The sequence below is a fragment of the Nannospalax galili genome, unplaced genomic scaffold, assembly GCF_000622305.1.
Source record: "Nannospalax galili isolate Female #2095 unplaced genomic scaffold, S.galili_v1.0 scaffold63, whole genome shotgun sequence".
NCBI lineage: Eukaryota > Metazoa > Chordata > Mammalia > Rodentia > Spalacidae > Nannospalax > Nannospalax galili.
Window position 1 is genome coordinate 5,111,014 of NW_008355272.1, and position 15,396 is coordinate 5,126,409.

Sequence of the window (15,396 nt, forward strand, 5' to 3'; positions counted from 1 at the left end):
TTCCCCCTTCTCCTTCCATCCCTTCCTTCCTTTTCTCCGCCTCTTCTGGCTCTAGCTTCCTGCAGATGTGTGAATGAGAGTCACTATCAAGGGTAGTGCACTCTGCTGATGGTGAAACAGATCATCTTTGTTTAAAATGAAGCATCTACTAAAGAGAAAGGAGGTTGAGAAACTTGGGGAAAAATTTAGATTTTAGCTTCAATTTGCTGTCAATCCCACAAAACTGGAGATGTGCACAGGTAGCCAGAGAGTTGTATGTGAAAATTTATATTAGATGCTTGTGTGGTGTCAGGGACTAGAGGACCCTGAATGCAAACAGGAAATGTCAAGCAGTTCCAAGAAGTATATGAACAGAAAGTCTGTGTTTGTCTGTATTGATGCTGAGCGTCTCTGAGTACAGAGACACAGCTATTGAAAGATTATTGCATGTAGTCAGCTGATATAACTATCAATGTCTTCATTAGTCATCGTGAAGAATCCCCATGCTTAGCACCATCTCCTGACTCTGCTGGCTCCTCTCTCATTCCATAACCTTTTCTCACTGTCTTCCAACTCCATCCCACTGACCTTGTACAGGTCTTTCCACTTCTCTGATGAGTCTTTTTATGTTCCTTTTGGTTTAAAACCTAGTTTTCCTTGGCCATGCTGGTTGTTAAGGAAGCTTGCATTTTGTTTTTGAGTCAAGTTTCCACACTTCCATCCTTACTTTGAAAGAACAATTCCACAAGTTTGGGCCTCTTGGAACTCAAGCAATAATATTGTCTCTGTTACAGGAAATTTTTTCATTTAGACAGGATAGATTTCATTTATCTGGCTCTCATTTCCCAAGTTTTCAAAAGTAAGGATGTGAGATTAGATTGCATGAAAAATCAGGTCTAAATTCCCTTTTCTAATTCCTTAGATGCCAACAGTCTCATTCTCCTTGGATGGTTCCTGCTCTCCTACTTTCCCTCAACAAAGACCTTTGGTATCCTACTTATGTTAGAATGTTCAGTTGGCTGTTTTCTTTGGAAAATATTTTTGTTTATTTATTTTTCTTATGTGTTTGAGTGTTATGTCTGCATGTATGTAAGTGCACCCTTGTGGTGCAATGCCTGCAGAGGACAAAAGTGGGCTTTGGATCTCCTGGAACTGGAGTTACAGACTGTTGTTAGCCACCATGTGCACGCTGGGATTCGAACCCGGGGTCCTTTGCAAGACAGCCAGTGCTCTTAACCACTGAACCATCTCTCCAGCCCCTTGGCTGTTTTCTTTTATCTCTAAATAAACTTCCCAAGACAAAGACATCTATGCTATCCTATAAATCTATCCTTGCCATGTCAGTCTAATTAAGTAACACGTGGAACATGAGTATTTCTTAAGCATTCACAAGGGATAGCCACAAAACTCATCAGATATTCAGTGACAATTTCAGCAAATTGACCTTGCTATTGACTCAGATTAAAATATATCTGACATTTGTAGAACCAAACGTCTATGCACTTATATAGAATTTGAGGCCAAGAATATTTTCTATTTTCTTCACCGAACTCAAAAACAGACTGGTGAAAATATTGGATCTGGAGCTAGACGATGTATCTTTTAGTCTTAATCTTTTCATTTCACCTTTCAGAATGATCTGTTCATTTGTTCATTTGTATAAGTATATTTTTGTACTTATCATTTTAGTTTCATTGTCTATAAAAGGAAGATATGCTGGGGAAGGGAGAGTGATTTTTTTGGTAGGGGTAGCCCATGCCCTAGTTGATGACCACACACTCATGTACTTATGTGTAACACTAATTGGGCTCAGTGTGTTGAAAAATAATAAAAATAATTCTAAAGAGAAGGCATGAAGTTAGGAGGGAGGTCTGTGGGGGAGAGTGTCCCACGGGGAATTGGAGGGTGGAATGGGGAGTGGATATGATCAAGATACATTTTATAAATGTATGGAAATCTTCAAAGAATAAATATAAATATTATTAAAAAAGAAAAAGGAAGAAAATGATTTCTAAGTGTAAAGACTTTATTGATAATGAACTTGAATAATGTATATTAAAAGGATTTTTAAACCATGTGCATTGGGCATTGTGGGAATTGAAAAGCCCTGGGATGTTCACATCCTATGATCCTGGACCCAGGTCTTTACTTTACCTTGTCATGGACAAGAGTCACAAAGCAAGGGGGCTTACCACTTAGATTTTTCATGGTAACATGGGGAAAGTAATATTCTGCAGCTGAGGACTAGATGAGATAGTGGTTCCTTGCAGGCACTCTGTTCTTCCTGGTTCCTCAGTCTCCTCCCAGGCCCCAGATGAGCTGCAGATTCCTTCCAGCCATTGCCAACTACTTGGTGAATGACAGCAGTGTGTAGCTTCTGGGCCATGGAGGAGCTGCGTTGATGTCAGTGCCTTGGATAATGTTTTCACCTACTCCAGGGAATAGCTGGGTAGAGTAAGCAAGTCTGTATCAGTAGATAGTTCTGAACTCAGCTTTGCTTGGCTGTTCTCACCTCTCTCTGTGATTCTTCCTATTTTGGAAATGGCATTGAGCAAATATGAGCTTTGATGATTAATGGGAGTAATAACAGCAGATAGTAACATGACAGTTTACAAGTTTTTAAAGGATTTCATAAGCATCAAATAGCACAAACCTAATGATGCTTGTGGCTTACCTTGTGATCCAGGTGCTCTGCTATGTGATGGGCTATTGTGGAATGCTAACTATTTGAGAGAAAATCATACAATATGTACGTGTGTGTGCATGTGAAAGCCACTACTATTCTAAGAGTTATAAATACTATGGAGCTAACAAATGGGGGATTCAAAAATCAGCCAGGCTAGAATGACTTACATCACTTACATTGTGGATCCATGGAAGACTCTAGGAGGTCTCAGTTAAAACAAGAAAAGAAGAATGGAATTAGACAAGAAGGAATTAGCAATATTAAAAGAATGGGAAATACACATTAGGCTGAAGACCTATTCTGTTTGAAGGTGTCAAAACAGAAGAGAATGCAGAGTGTTCGTTGTAATTTAAGACAAGTGAAACCGGACAATTATTAGCAAGAGGAGAGAGAGTCAAAGAGAGACTGGGGAGGACAGGGGCCAGATCGTGAAAGGCCTTGGTCAAGGTCAGGAGAACAGGTGTCTGAATGGTGTTAGATTTGTATTGTGGACAGATTACAGTGGAGCAAAGCATAGATCGTCTAGAAAATGTCCTCTGAGATTAAGTAGTATTTTTCGGATCCTTCCATCATGACCAAGATGCAGTAAGCTTTCCATTTGTTGTTCTTCTGGCATCTGCTCACACTCCTCTAAACATCTGGCAAATAAGTCCGAATGGATGTATAAACCATAAAGTTGATTTCTTAGTTCAAAGATTTTCTTACACTTGCTCTATAAAAAAAGGAAGTCCATATGTCCAGCTTTGCTCTACCCCAACATGTTTCTCAAAATGGCAGGAAGATGAGAGACTGTCCACTTTGCTGATGCTTCTGGAGGGCATGGCAGACTGCATGATCTGTCTGTGGTTTCAGGAGTCTATGGAGGACCTGGTCCCAAGGTGTAAATCAGGAAGCAGTGAGTGAGGACCAAGCACCAGGGGCAGATATAACCTTTTGTGACCTGGAAGTTCCTCTGATAAGCCATGGTCCCACCTCGTTCCCACACTCTGTGGAAGGAGTCAAGCCATTAAGGGGCAGGGCTATGGAGAGAAAAGCCAGGAAAAGGCCCAGACTGCTGTCTCGCTATTTTGTGTGACTGTTGGGAAGGCACCCTACCGACTTATGTTTGGGTGTCGACTTTTGAGAACAGCTGTGAATGGGATAGTCGCCATTTTTGGAATAGAGGGTGATGAAAGGCAGGGCAGGGTGGGCACCCTGCTCTTCTCAGGGGCTCTGCTGGGTGAAGACAAGGCACTTGGACAGTGAGATGGCACCTGTGGGGCTAGGCAGCAGCCTGTGTGGTGGGTGGTACAAATATAAGCCTATGAGAACCCATGTCTTGTAAGTCACCCCCTTTCCCGGAGGTCATATAAACTATGTAAAATGCAAATAGAATGTCTTATGTCGGTTTGTTAATCCAAGTCAGGAGCAGGAGACCCTAGAGTCCTCAGAGGGTGCCTGCGGGTCCCTCAGGGAAGGAAAAGGGAAAAATTTGGCCAAACTAAACGTTCTCCTCTAGTGATCTACTTCTGCCAGTCAGGCTTCACTTCCTAAAGGCCCTACAACATTCAAAATAGCACCACAAACTTGGAACTCAGCATTCAAAAATGAACCTATGGAGAACACTTCAGGTTCAAAACATAACAGAAACATTAATAGAGAAATAGCTTCCACAAGGATGCTGGTATGTTTTTAAAAAAATCACAGACTTGGAGACAGGGATACACAGAGTCTGTTTACTTGTCTCCAATTTAGAGTGCATAGGCTAATGAATGAGATTAAAGAAAGTAGCTATTTGCCTATAAATGAAAATCAGAGGTAAGCATCTAGCACATTATTCTTGGCCACCTAATAGTCTCAGTGAGAGTAGTCTGATGAATCAGACATTCATGGCCATATGTGGTCCCCATGGGGCTATTCGATGTCCAGGGATGCTGGGCCTGATATAAGAGGTGGGCATCTAGGATGACTTCAGAGGCACATGACATTTTGATTTATTATTTCAATTGTAGAAGTCTCTGGATCATCATTTCTTAATCTGCCAAGAAACATTGGAAAGTGGGAAACAGAAAGAAAAACCTTTAGATAGGAAATGTGTGAAAAACGTATTTTGAAAAAAAGTGTGATGGGAATTATGTTGAAATATCTTTGATGGAGACCAGCTAAAGAATGATTTATTTTATTCTGTTTTGTGTCAAATTAGTTTGTTTGTCTTGTATATCCCTAAGATCCAAGATGCCTGTGTTATTGAAATTTGATTTTCAATTCATCTGAACTGGATATTAGAGATTCCTTGTGAGAACGAACTATTAGATTTTTCTTTTCCTTTGATGGCTTTAGATATGAAATTATCTTCTGTGGATCAGTAGTCATACCTCCATCCCTAGTTATGGAGCATGTTAACTCAAATAGCACTAATGCTAAGATGAAAAATGCTCTGGCCCTGTTCTATTTGTATTTCTTTTTATCATTTTTATTGATTTGTGAATTTCATACAATATAATTTGATCATAGACCACCCCCCTTCCTATTTGCACCCCCTAGTATCCCCCACCTGATTTCATATACACTGTTTTATATATGCATACACACATTATATACATGTATATATGCATATATGTATGTCTACTGAGTCAAACTTGTGCCCCCAAATGCCCTTCAGTGTGAGTTCATTCACTGAAGTCTGGTCAACCTATTCAGCATTACACCCCTGAAAAAAAACTGCCTTCCCTCTGCCACAAGCCATCCATTACCAACAGTTCCTCAGCTGGGGCCTAGGGCCTCCTATCTACCTCCTTGCTTCCATACCTGGATTCTATTTGACTTGAGCTTACAGGGGTCTTGTGCATGCTTTTACCATTTCAATAAGTTCATATGAGCAACTGCCCAGTTAGCTAGAAAACTCTGTTTCCTTGTGGTCATCTGCTACCTCTAGCTCTTACAACCTTTCTGCCCCCTCTTCCACAATGATCCCTGAGCCTTGGGGGGCAGAAGTTTGATATAGCTGTCCTATTCAGGGATAAGCACTCTGCAGCCCTTTATTCTCTGCATGTTGTGGGTCTCTGTGTTAATTACCATCTGCTGTATGAGAAAGTTTCTCTGGTAAGAGTTGAGAGACATTAATCTGTAGGTACAATAAACCTTTAGGAGTCAATCTGATACTATTTATTTAGTCAAATAATAGTAATCTCTCCACTACGGCCTGTGACCTGTTTAGCCACAGGTTCCTAGACCTGATATCATTGTCAGGTATGGGCTGCAGCTCGTGAAGTGGATCTTGCATCCAGTCAGAAAGTTGGTGGTTATTCAGTCCCATAATATTTGTGCCACTATTGCACCAGGGGGCATATCTTGCCAGGCAGGTGGTTGTTGTAACTCTTGAACCCACTCTATTTCCTTCTTAATAAAAACTGAGTGCTCACTTGCTATGTATTCATGGAGTATTTAAAAATGATGCCCACTTTCCAGAATGATAGGCACTGGTCCAGGCTCTTGTATGTATTAGTTGTAATAACCCTGAGCACCTCCATTTTGTGTAAGTTTAACTGGTCAGTCATCTGGTCATAGGACCACCCCTAGGAAGGTGGGTTATGCTAAATAGTTGGGCGGAATACCTAGTGCATTGAGATAGCGACTTTTTCCTGCCTATAATCCTGCCTATGGGGGGCAGAATTTCCTAGCTACAGCCATGTAGTCTGTGAGTTACCCACTTCCCTGAGTTCTTCAGGGAAGCATAATTTCCCTTTTTCTTCTTCATGCCTTTCTTACTAAACATGCTTTCTTTAAGGCTTTGGGCTGCCTCTAGTATCTTGCATTTTTTATACTTTCTTTAAAACTGCCTTTTCCCAGCCATGTGGCTGCCAGTCAGCCACGTGTCTGACATCCCACACAGGCTCTAAAGCTGCCTGGCCTCATGTCTTTCTTTCTTCCCACCATTCACCTCCTCAGGGCAGCTGCCAGGAATACCAGCTCACCTGCCCCAAGGATTTCTTTTTCTTTAAAATTCTAATAAAATTTTAGAAGCTTAATTTGGCTGATTCGGAACTTTTTGGGTCTAGGTAGTCTTTCCTGGTAGTCCTGAATTCTGTAACAACTGATTAAAATAGACAAAGGGCTTGGCTTTGATAGGCTCATTCCATAAGGAGGCAGAATATAGAAAAAGACACAAAATAATAATTATATGAAATGTTAAAAAGTGTAAATATTTACAGAAATAAAAGGCCAGGAGTGGTAGGTAAGAAGAAGGCCAAAAATTTTATATAATCAAGATAAACCTGACTGTGACAATGCTGGCTAATCAAACTCTGGGAAGTGTTGAGGGCTTTAGCCACATAATTATCAGGGAAAGCATTGTCCAAGTAGAGGAAATAGTCAGTACAAAATACCTGAGATAGCTTAGCATTTATCATAACTCTAAAACAGTAAGACAACTATGTCCCTTGATAGGTGTGAGCCTGTGGGAGACAGAAGATGAATTAGGAAGGATAACCCAAATGGGCAGGGAGATTGGGACCAGGCATGTCGGTCTCTAGTGACTGCTGAAGACATTCACATTTACTCTATATGAAATAAGAAATTACTGCAAGTCTTTAAGCAGAGGGATATTAAAAAGATGCTTTTTTTTTGGTATTCTTGGATTAATGGTACTTTATACTTGGTAAATATACTAAGTGTCAAGCTAACAATAAATAAGATTTAAATTACCTAAGAATGCACGAATGGCTAAAAATAGTGCACGGAATCCCTTGGTAGCTGTGTCCAGTGTGACTGAGTGCACTGTCAGTCTTTTAGTATGTGATGACAGCCTGAGGTGGAGTCATTTCTTCTTCTATTTTTCACTTGTTAAATTTGGCTTATGAGTTTAATTTAGAATTTGTTCAAGATAGGCCCAAAAGAAGGAAGAAGAAAGAAAAGGCTGTTCTAAAACTAATAGTAGTAAAAAAAAATGCCATATCGTATATTTTATTTTCTCCCCAAACTCTTCACTTATGCCTCAAAGTAATTTTATTGTGAAGCATTAATTCTGAGATTTGAGTTTGTAGTCAAGTAAATTTGACAAATTTTAGTTTCCTAGAGTACAAATAATTGTTTTGGTAACTTTGGCTATGCTCTGGGTTTTCTAAATAGTGTTTTTCATTATTGTGATTCCCAAATATTCTTTCATAGTATATTGTGTTATTGAAGAAAATATTGATGTGTAGTATCTAAAGGATTCTGGCTCCAAGTTGATTATTAATTTCTGACATTTTCCTATTAGCCTAGGAGTTTGAAGAGATGGCTCAGAAGTTAAGAACATGGCTGCTCTTGCAGAGGACTTGGGTTCAGTTCTCAGCACACACATGGTAGCACAAAACCATCTGTAACTCCAGCTCCAGGGGATCAGTGACCTTCTTCTGGCCACTATGAGCACCAGGCACACAAGTGGTTCACAGACATACATGCAGATAAACCACTGATACCTGTAAAAGACAAATTTTGAGAGAGAGGAGCAATAGGAGACAGGTGTTACCAAGGGAGAAATGGGTAAAATGAGGGTATTTAGCTGGGAAGGAAAAAAGGTAAGAATGAACAAGGATCCTTAAGAGGTAAACAGGAAGAATGAGCTCAAGAGAAGGGGGATAATAGGAGACAGGAATTACCAAAAGTGAAACGGGGAAAATGTGGGGACTTTAACTGAGGGAGGACAGAGGAGAGATAAATAATGCTTGGCAGGTATATAAAACCAATGTGAAAGGTATTAGTTCAAAATCCTACTTAAAAATTACACATACAATTCCCTGCACGAGTCCATGTGTATAGCTGAAAGCTACATAACAAGAAACAGTGCTAGACAACTCCCTTTGAATTATTGGCCAGGATAGCCCAAGAGACTCCCCAAATTACACAGGCTGTTGCTACAGCCCTTGATTGTTTCCAAGAACTTGAAGGTAAGACCTTGTTGATGAAGACAAGACATAACTTTGGACACAGGACTTGGAGCATTGGAGCTTAAACTGATTTGGAAGTCACTTTCCTGAAGGTTATTTCTCATAGTTTTGGAAGCACTCTGCAAGCTGCTGAGGGATAACATCAATCTATGATCTAACCCCAGCTTTGAGGCCCAATAGCCACAACAATAACCAGTACAGAAAACTATATTGGTGAAGTAATGTCACTTTTATCTGGGGGGCAATCAACAGCTACCTAATTGGACTTAAAACCCACTCAATGGGAGGAAACTCATGTGTGGTACTGTAAGCATGGCCAAATACACATGGCTGGAGAGGTCATAAATCTTAGAGAAAACCCTAAGGCTGTCACATCCCTAGACAAAAAGTAATTTCTTACTATATACTAAATATGGATTCTCATATTTATAGACAAGTATGCCAGTTACCACTCATTATAGGAGCTTTTGCAACAGATGGAGACTATTACAGAGTTCCACAACTGGTCACACAAAAGAATAAGTGTCTGTAATATGCCCAACCCTAAGAGACACATCCACAATAGAACCTCTATACCTAAGGCTCACAGAACATAGTGGAACAAGGGGTAAAGAGAATACTAATATATCTCTCAACTCTCATCAATGAAGCTCCAACAGAGGAAAATGAACACAAAAGGCCACAAATAGCCAAAGTGTATAGAATAAGAGTCTGAAGAGTGTGGGTCCCTGGACAGGATTCCTATATTAAACTTCAAGCACCAGGACTCAGGGACCATTGAGGAAGAAGGGGTGGGAAGATTGTAAGAGCCAGGGGAGGAGGTGCACGGCCGTATGGAAAGAGTCTTACAGGCTCCTGGGACCTTGCCCATATGAACCTACAGCAAGGGTGTCAGCATGCACAAGACCCATACAAACTCAAGCAAACAAACCCCAGGATAGATCTGGGGAAATAGGCAGCAGGCCCCAAACTTAGCCAAAGAACTATTGGCAGCTGATTACTGCTGGATTGGGTAGTGTTGATCTTTAAGGGAAAGACTCTAGATAGGAGACTAGACCTCAGTTCAGTGGATGAACTTGCTCTTAGGGACATCTTGGTACATTAACTTATATGACAGAATGTATGAAATCCAGTGGGGGAGGCTATGGGGGGATTTGGATGGGGGAGGGGGTACACAGACGATTAAGATGTTTTGTATGAAATTAAAAAACTATGAAATATTTGTATGAAAATTTTAAAAAAGTAAGCCCCCCAAAAGCAAACAAACAAAAAACAACAAAAATCTTAAAAAAAGTTAGAATAAGTTTTTCAGATTTTAAAAAATTAACTAATTTTAATAAAATAATATAGATTAAATTTTGTGAATACTCATTTTTTGATACAACTCCTTGCTATATAACAAAGGCCAGCTTTGAATTTTCTGTCCTCTTGCCTCAGTCTCCTGAATGCTGGATAAGATGTGTACTAGCACTTTTAGCTTGAATATCATATTTTAAGTGGCCTGTGAAAAGACATCTCTAGGAACTTGCAAATCATTTAAACAAGTCATCATTTTCATTTTCGTCATAACTGGAAAATTAAGTAAAAGAATTTGGCATTTATCCTTTATTGTAAAATGTGAAATGAATGTAGGTTTTGGGGCACTAAATAAAATACAAACTGTCTGGAGAAACAGTAATAAGCTTTCGGGATCAGTATGCCCCACATCCTATTCTTATGCCAAGAAAGTTACATGTTATTTATTGAAAATTCAACTTTAACTGAGCATTCTGCTTTTTGTTCATTTGTATGTTTGTTACACATGGCAGCTCTATTCAAGGCAACCAAATAGTCTTCCTGGGGTGATAAGAGTTTTTTCCATTACAGAATTTTCATAGCAAAATGTGATAAATGGCAATACAAGGATGTAAATATTTTTCGCATTTTAATGAGTAAGTAAATCTAGACCATGCTCATCAGAGATTGCTGCCCTCTCTAGAATAAGACAACTGCTTCACATGCATTTGATTTCAGTACTCGGATGATGCCCTTCCCAAACACCAGCCACTGCCTTCTTACTTTGATAATTGAACAAAAATATATGGCTGATAAATCCTAGTGCTCATTTATTTGAGAAAACCTACATGAGATATGAGAAAATGGGCTGCCAACTTCTACTTTAGAGGAAAGGTAAGGGAGGAGGAGGAGGAGGAAGAGGAGGAGGAGGAGGAGGAGGCAGGTAAGTGATTTGAATTTCTTGACCTTGTTCACAGATATAATGAGAAAAAAAAGGAAAAATTATTCCCTGAAGGTCAAAAGCAAGCATTTGTCTTTCTTGTGAAAATTTGCCTGAGCTTTATGGTGTGCATGGGAAAAAGCGTGATCTTCAAAGTACTCTTTGAAGGAAGGAAACTTCAGCCTGTACCTATACCTCAAGGTTATTTTTTTTTAAGTTATTTTCAATATATATTTTTATTGAATTTTTGTGTGTTTAATACAATACATCTTGGTCATATTTAGATGCTCACCTTTATCTGCTCCCTACCCCCCTATTTGCCTCAAGGTTTTAGCACAACAATGTTCTGAGAAAGGTGAGGAGCTCACAAAAATTTCAGAACACATAAATAAATATGCCACCATGAAGCAGAGGCAGCGGAACAGCTAGAGCTTTTCAAAGTACTAGGCAGGCAAAACAACAAGATGTTGCTCAGTGCTTAAATAGATGACAGCATAGAAGTGAGCATAAAAATCATAATACATTTTAGAATAATGATACAAAACTCTATATATGAATAAGAGATAAAACTGGAAACAAAATAAGTTACATACAAATGTAAGTGCTTATAGACAAAATTAGCAAATCTGGAAGATAATTCTTGTGAGACTCCCCAGAAAGCAGTTAAAGATATGCTCATTAGATTAAATATGTGAGGGAGGTATTATTATACATTATATATATATATGATAGTGTAAGATAATACACAGTACTTTTAATAAGAGTTGCAGAGGGAGGTAGTGAATAGAATCAGGAAAAGTCCATTTTCAGAAAGATGACACCTAAATCTTTTCAAAATTGTTAAAAAAATCAAACTTTAGATTTAGTTAACCGAATAGAATCTGAGAAGAATGAAGGGGTTAGTATATCATAATGAGCTAGAAAGTATGGCAGCCAAGTAACCCAAGTGTTTATTATTTGTAAGAAACACAATTTGTTCAATTTTAGTGTGTGCGTGTTCATAGGTGTGTCAGTGTGAGTCTGTGTGTGCACACATCTGTGTGCATAAGTGTGCATAAGGTATAATGTTGGAGATTCTAGAGTTCTAGGGCCTTACACATGCTAAGCATGTTCCCTACCATCAAGCTCTACACTCAGCTTCAAGAAACATAACTGAAATATAAAGATAAATGAAGGTTGAAAATTTTAACTGATAAATACTGACCAAAAAAATACTGGTGTTAAATGAATGTCAATCAAATAAAATATAAAGCAGGAAATATTGCTGACAACATTTCATAATGCTAAAAGGATCAATTCAAGGGCAGGATATGAATATTATTATTTCAAATTATATACAGAGAAACTTGGCAGAGAATTGATGAGGGCAACATGCTATCCATAGTCTACAGGTTGACTGTTGGTGCTCTTGCTTTGGAAGAAGCTAGTCAGAAAGGCAAGATGCTAACATTTGACAATGGGATACTATTGGTTTGTCCAAAACCTGTCAGCAGGTTGAGCAGGGACCCAGGTAGATGGCAGTGTGCAAAGCAAGGATCCAAAAGTGCATGCTTGACTCACTGAAAAAAATAGAGCAGTCCTTGGATAGAAGGAAAATGATATTATAAGGAAAATCAGAAAAGAGTGAAAGGAAAAAGAATACCCATTACATCTTAATGAAGAATCAGCATCCTAAACTAAAAATCATATCACGTTTTGTAAAGGCAAAAGTATATGCAAAATTACAATACAGTACACAAATCAGGGGAGACAAATGGGGCTGGAAGGTTTAGGAGCTTGTGAATTATAAGAATAAGATTTGAGATGTTAATTTATAATGTTACATTTAATTGAGAATATTAGTTTATATCATCAAGATTATTGTCAAAATGATCTAAAATAATGTGAAACCAGTGAGAGAGTAGGGCAGTAGCAGAGTAATAAAATCCACTTAATGGAAAGCAGACAGAAACACAGGAAATACACTGTGGTAGGATTAAGAGAAACAACAGTAAACATAAAATGATTAAAGAATCAACTCAGCACTGTCTTTGGTGAAAACCGATCAAACATTTCAATTAAAAAGCAAAACTTTAGGTTAAATTGAAATTACACAATCATTTTAAAGACAATGAGACCCAATGAATTTGTGAATTTGAAAAATATTAAATGCAAATCCCAATTAATAGAAATGGTAACATAAGACAATATGGATTTTATTTGCTGTTTCCTCAATGTGTCCGGCTGTGGACCAGCTGACTAGTGCTTGGTCTACAATCTTGTGTTAACTGTGTTGATGTGTGAATAGCTTGTCAGGTGTAGCCCCACACAGCCGGGGATAGGTGAACTTCTGAGTCCAGGAGCAAAAGTTCAGCAGAGTTAGTAGATTCCACTGCCAATCTTCAGAATTCTGTGAAATGCTGACACAGTTCTACAGGGGTCCTTTGAAGGCAGGAATTCTGTCACCATGAGGGTAAGCAGTGTTCCCCAGAGCCAGAAGGAAGATGTCACACTGACCTCAGGACTCTAACTGGAGCCCTTGGGCATTGTGGTGGAGGGAGTGGTGTTTATGTGCGGAAGGCAGGCTCTGGGAGTTGCTATCTGGCAGGAGGGAGTTTCTGGGGGTGCTTACTGGGGATTGAGGACAAAAATGAGCTTCCCACATACTCCTGGTGATGGCATTGAACTGGTGTCGGGGCTCTGGGTGATACCTGGGGATTAGAGGTAGCTGACCTGGAACTCCAGACCACACAGGATGAGAAGAAAATCCCTGGTGGGTAGCAGGCTGGGGTCTGGTGAAAGCCCCAAAAGGGAGGGGGCCGGAAAGAGGTGTGCCATCCCTGGCAATTCTGTTGTAGGTGTTTAGTGTGATGTCAGGGGAGCAGGAGTAGCCAATCTGAGTCTCTAGGTCAAGTGAGGTGACTGGAGAGTCCCTGCCATTGAAATAATTTGGTAACATTTAACTTACAATTTATAATAAAAACTCTGATGGGATAAGAGAAAGGTACCTACCAAAAATGTCACCATTATACAGTGTTGAAATATTGAAAGCTTTTCCTGCAAACTAAGAATGGGAGAGAATGTCCTACATAGAAAGACATCTTTATTCATCACCTGACTAGATGACTTAATCATGCTGATCAATCAACTCAATCATAATAGAAAATGAAAAAAATTATAAAATTTGAAAAAGACAAGTTAAAAACTCATTCTCAGATATTATGCTTGGGATATTACAACTCACAAGTCTAATACAAATTGAGTTAATAAGGGAAATTTTCAAGAATGGTACATGAAGTTTGCATGTAACAAAACCCAACTCTGCTTGAAGTTATTGGTAACAAATTATAAATCACAAGTATTCTTTGAATTTAAGGTGCAATTTGTGCCAATATCCAAATTATCAGCTAAATATAAATCTATTGGCTATATATAATAAATCTTTTAAAATTAATTAAGGAAAATCAAAGAAATGGAGACTTTTGTACATTCATATGCAAGCTCAGTGTTTTAAAGATAGCATTTCCCTTAATCTGATAAGAAGATTTAATGTAAATTTTATCAAAATCCCAACAAGCTGGTTTTCTTTTTCAAAAGGAAATTGGCAAGGTGAGTCTAAAAGTTAAATGAAAACAAAACCAAAAAGAACAACAAAGACTAAGAACAAAATGTGAAGGAAGCTTTCTCTGAGGTCCATCAAAGTCCATCAGAAGCTGCAACAATTAAAAAAAATACATTACAGCTTAGGTAGACAAACAGTTGGGAAGGACTGACTGAATGCTTGAGGATACCAAAGGCTTGTTAATTCTTTCCCAGGTCTTGTAGGTATTCCTGTCACCCACAACTTCTTTTGACTCTCCTTGAGCAACAGAGGCTAAAATTTTGCTTTCACATCTTTTTGAGTTTTGTCATGTGATTTGATTTGGTCAGTGATGTGAAAACACAAGTGGTACATAGGTATTTCCAGGACTAAGTGTCAAGAAGCCAAGCCTTATCCCACAATCTTGAAGGAGAGAACAATTGGTATTAGAACTGGGAAACTCTGTGACAGATATTCCAAACTGGAGACATTGGCTTAGTTGCCATCTGGTGCTGTCAAGGCTGTATCTGGAGTTTGAAGGACATGGGAAGAAGAAGGGACAAAGTTGGCAGGAGCTGTTTCCCTTGAAGCCTGGAAATGTATCACATAACAATGACTTTGTGACTGTAGGGAGGTTGGAAGCAGTGCTGTGTGAAGGGTTCTGTTGGCTGCATTGGGCAAGTTATTATAAGAAAAAGATGAACTCAAAATAATCAGTGTACAGGAAGGCAAAAAAATTTGAGACGCAGAAGAAATAAAGGATTCAATTAAAACAGTAAAAGATAAAACTCAGAGTGAAAAACGGCCAATGAAAACTCATCTTTTTAACAAGGGCCCAATCAGTCATTAAGGTGCCTAACAGTAAAAATCCAATTAAGAGGTAGCATCTACTTAACCTCATATCTAGACAAAGGTCTCAGATTGATGATATTGCATGTGTGGCTCTCCCATTAATATCTAGTAAGTTCAGAGTACTTGACATTAAAAGAGAAGCGATAAAGAAATAAAATTAAGTATAAAAATACTTATAAAAGATAAAAATATAGTAAAA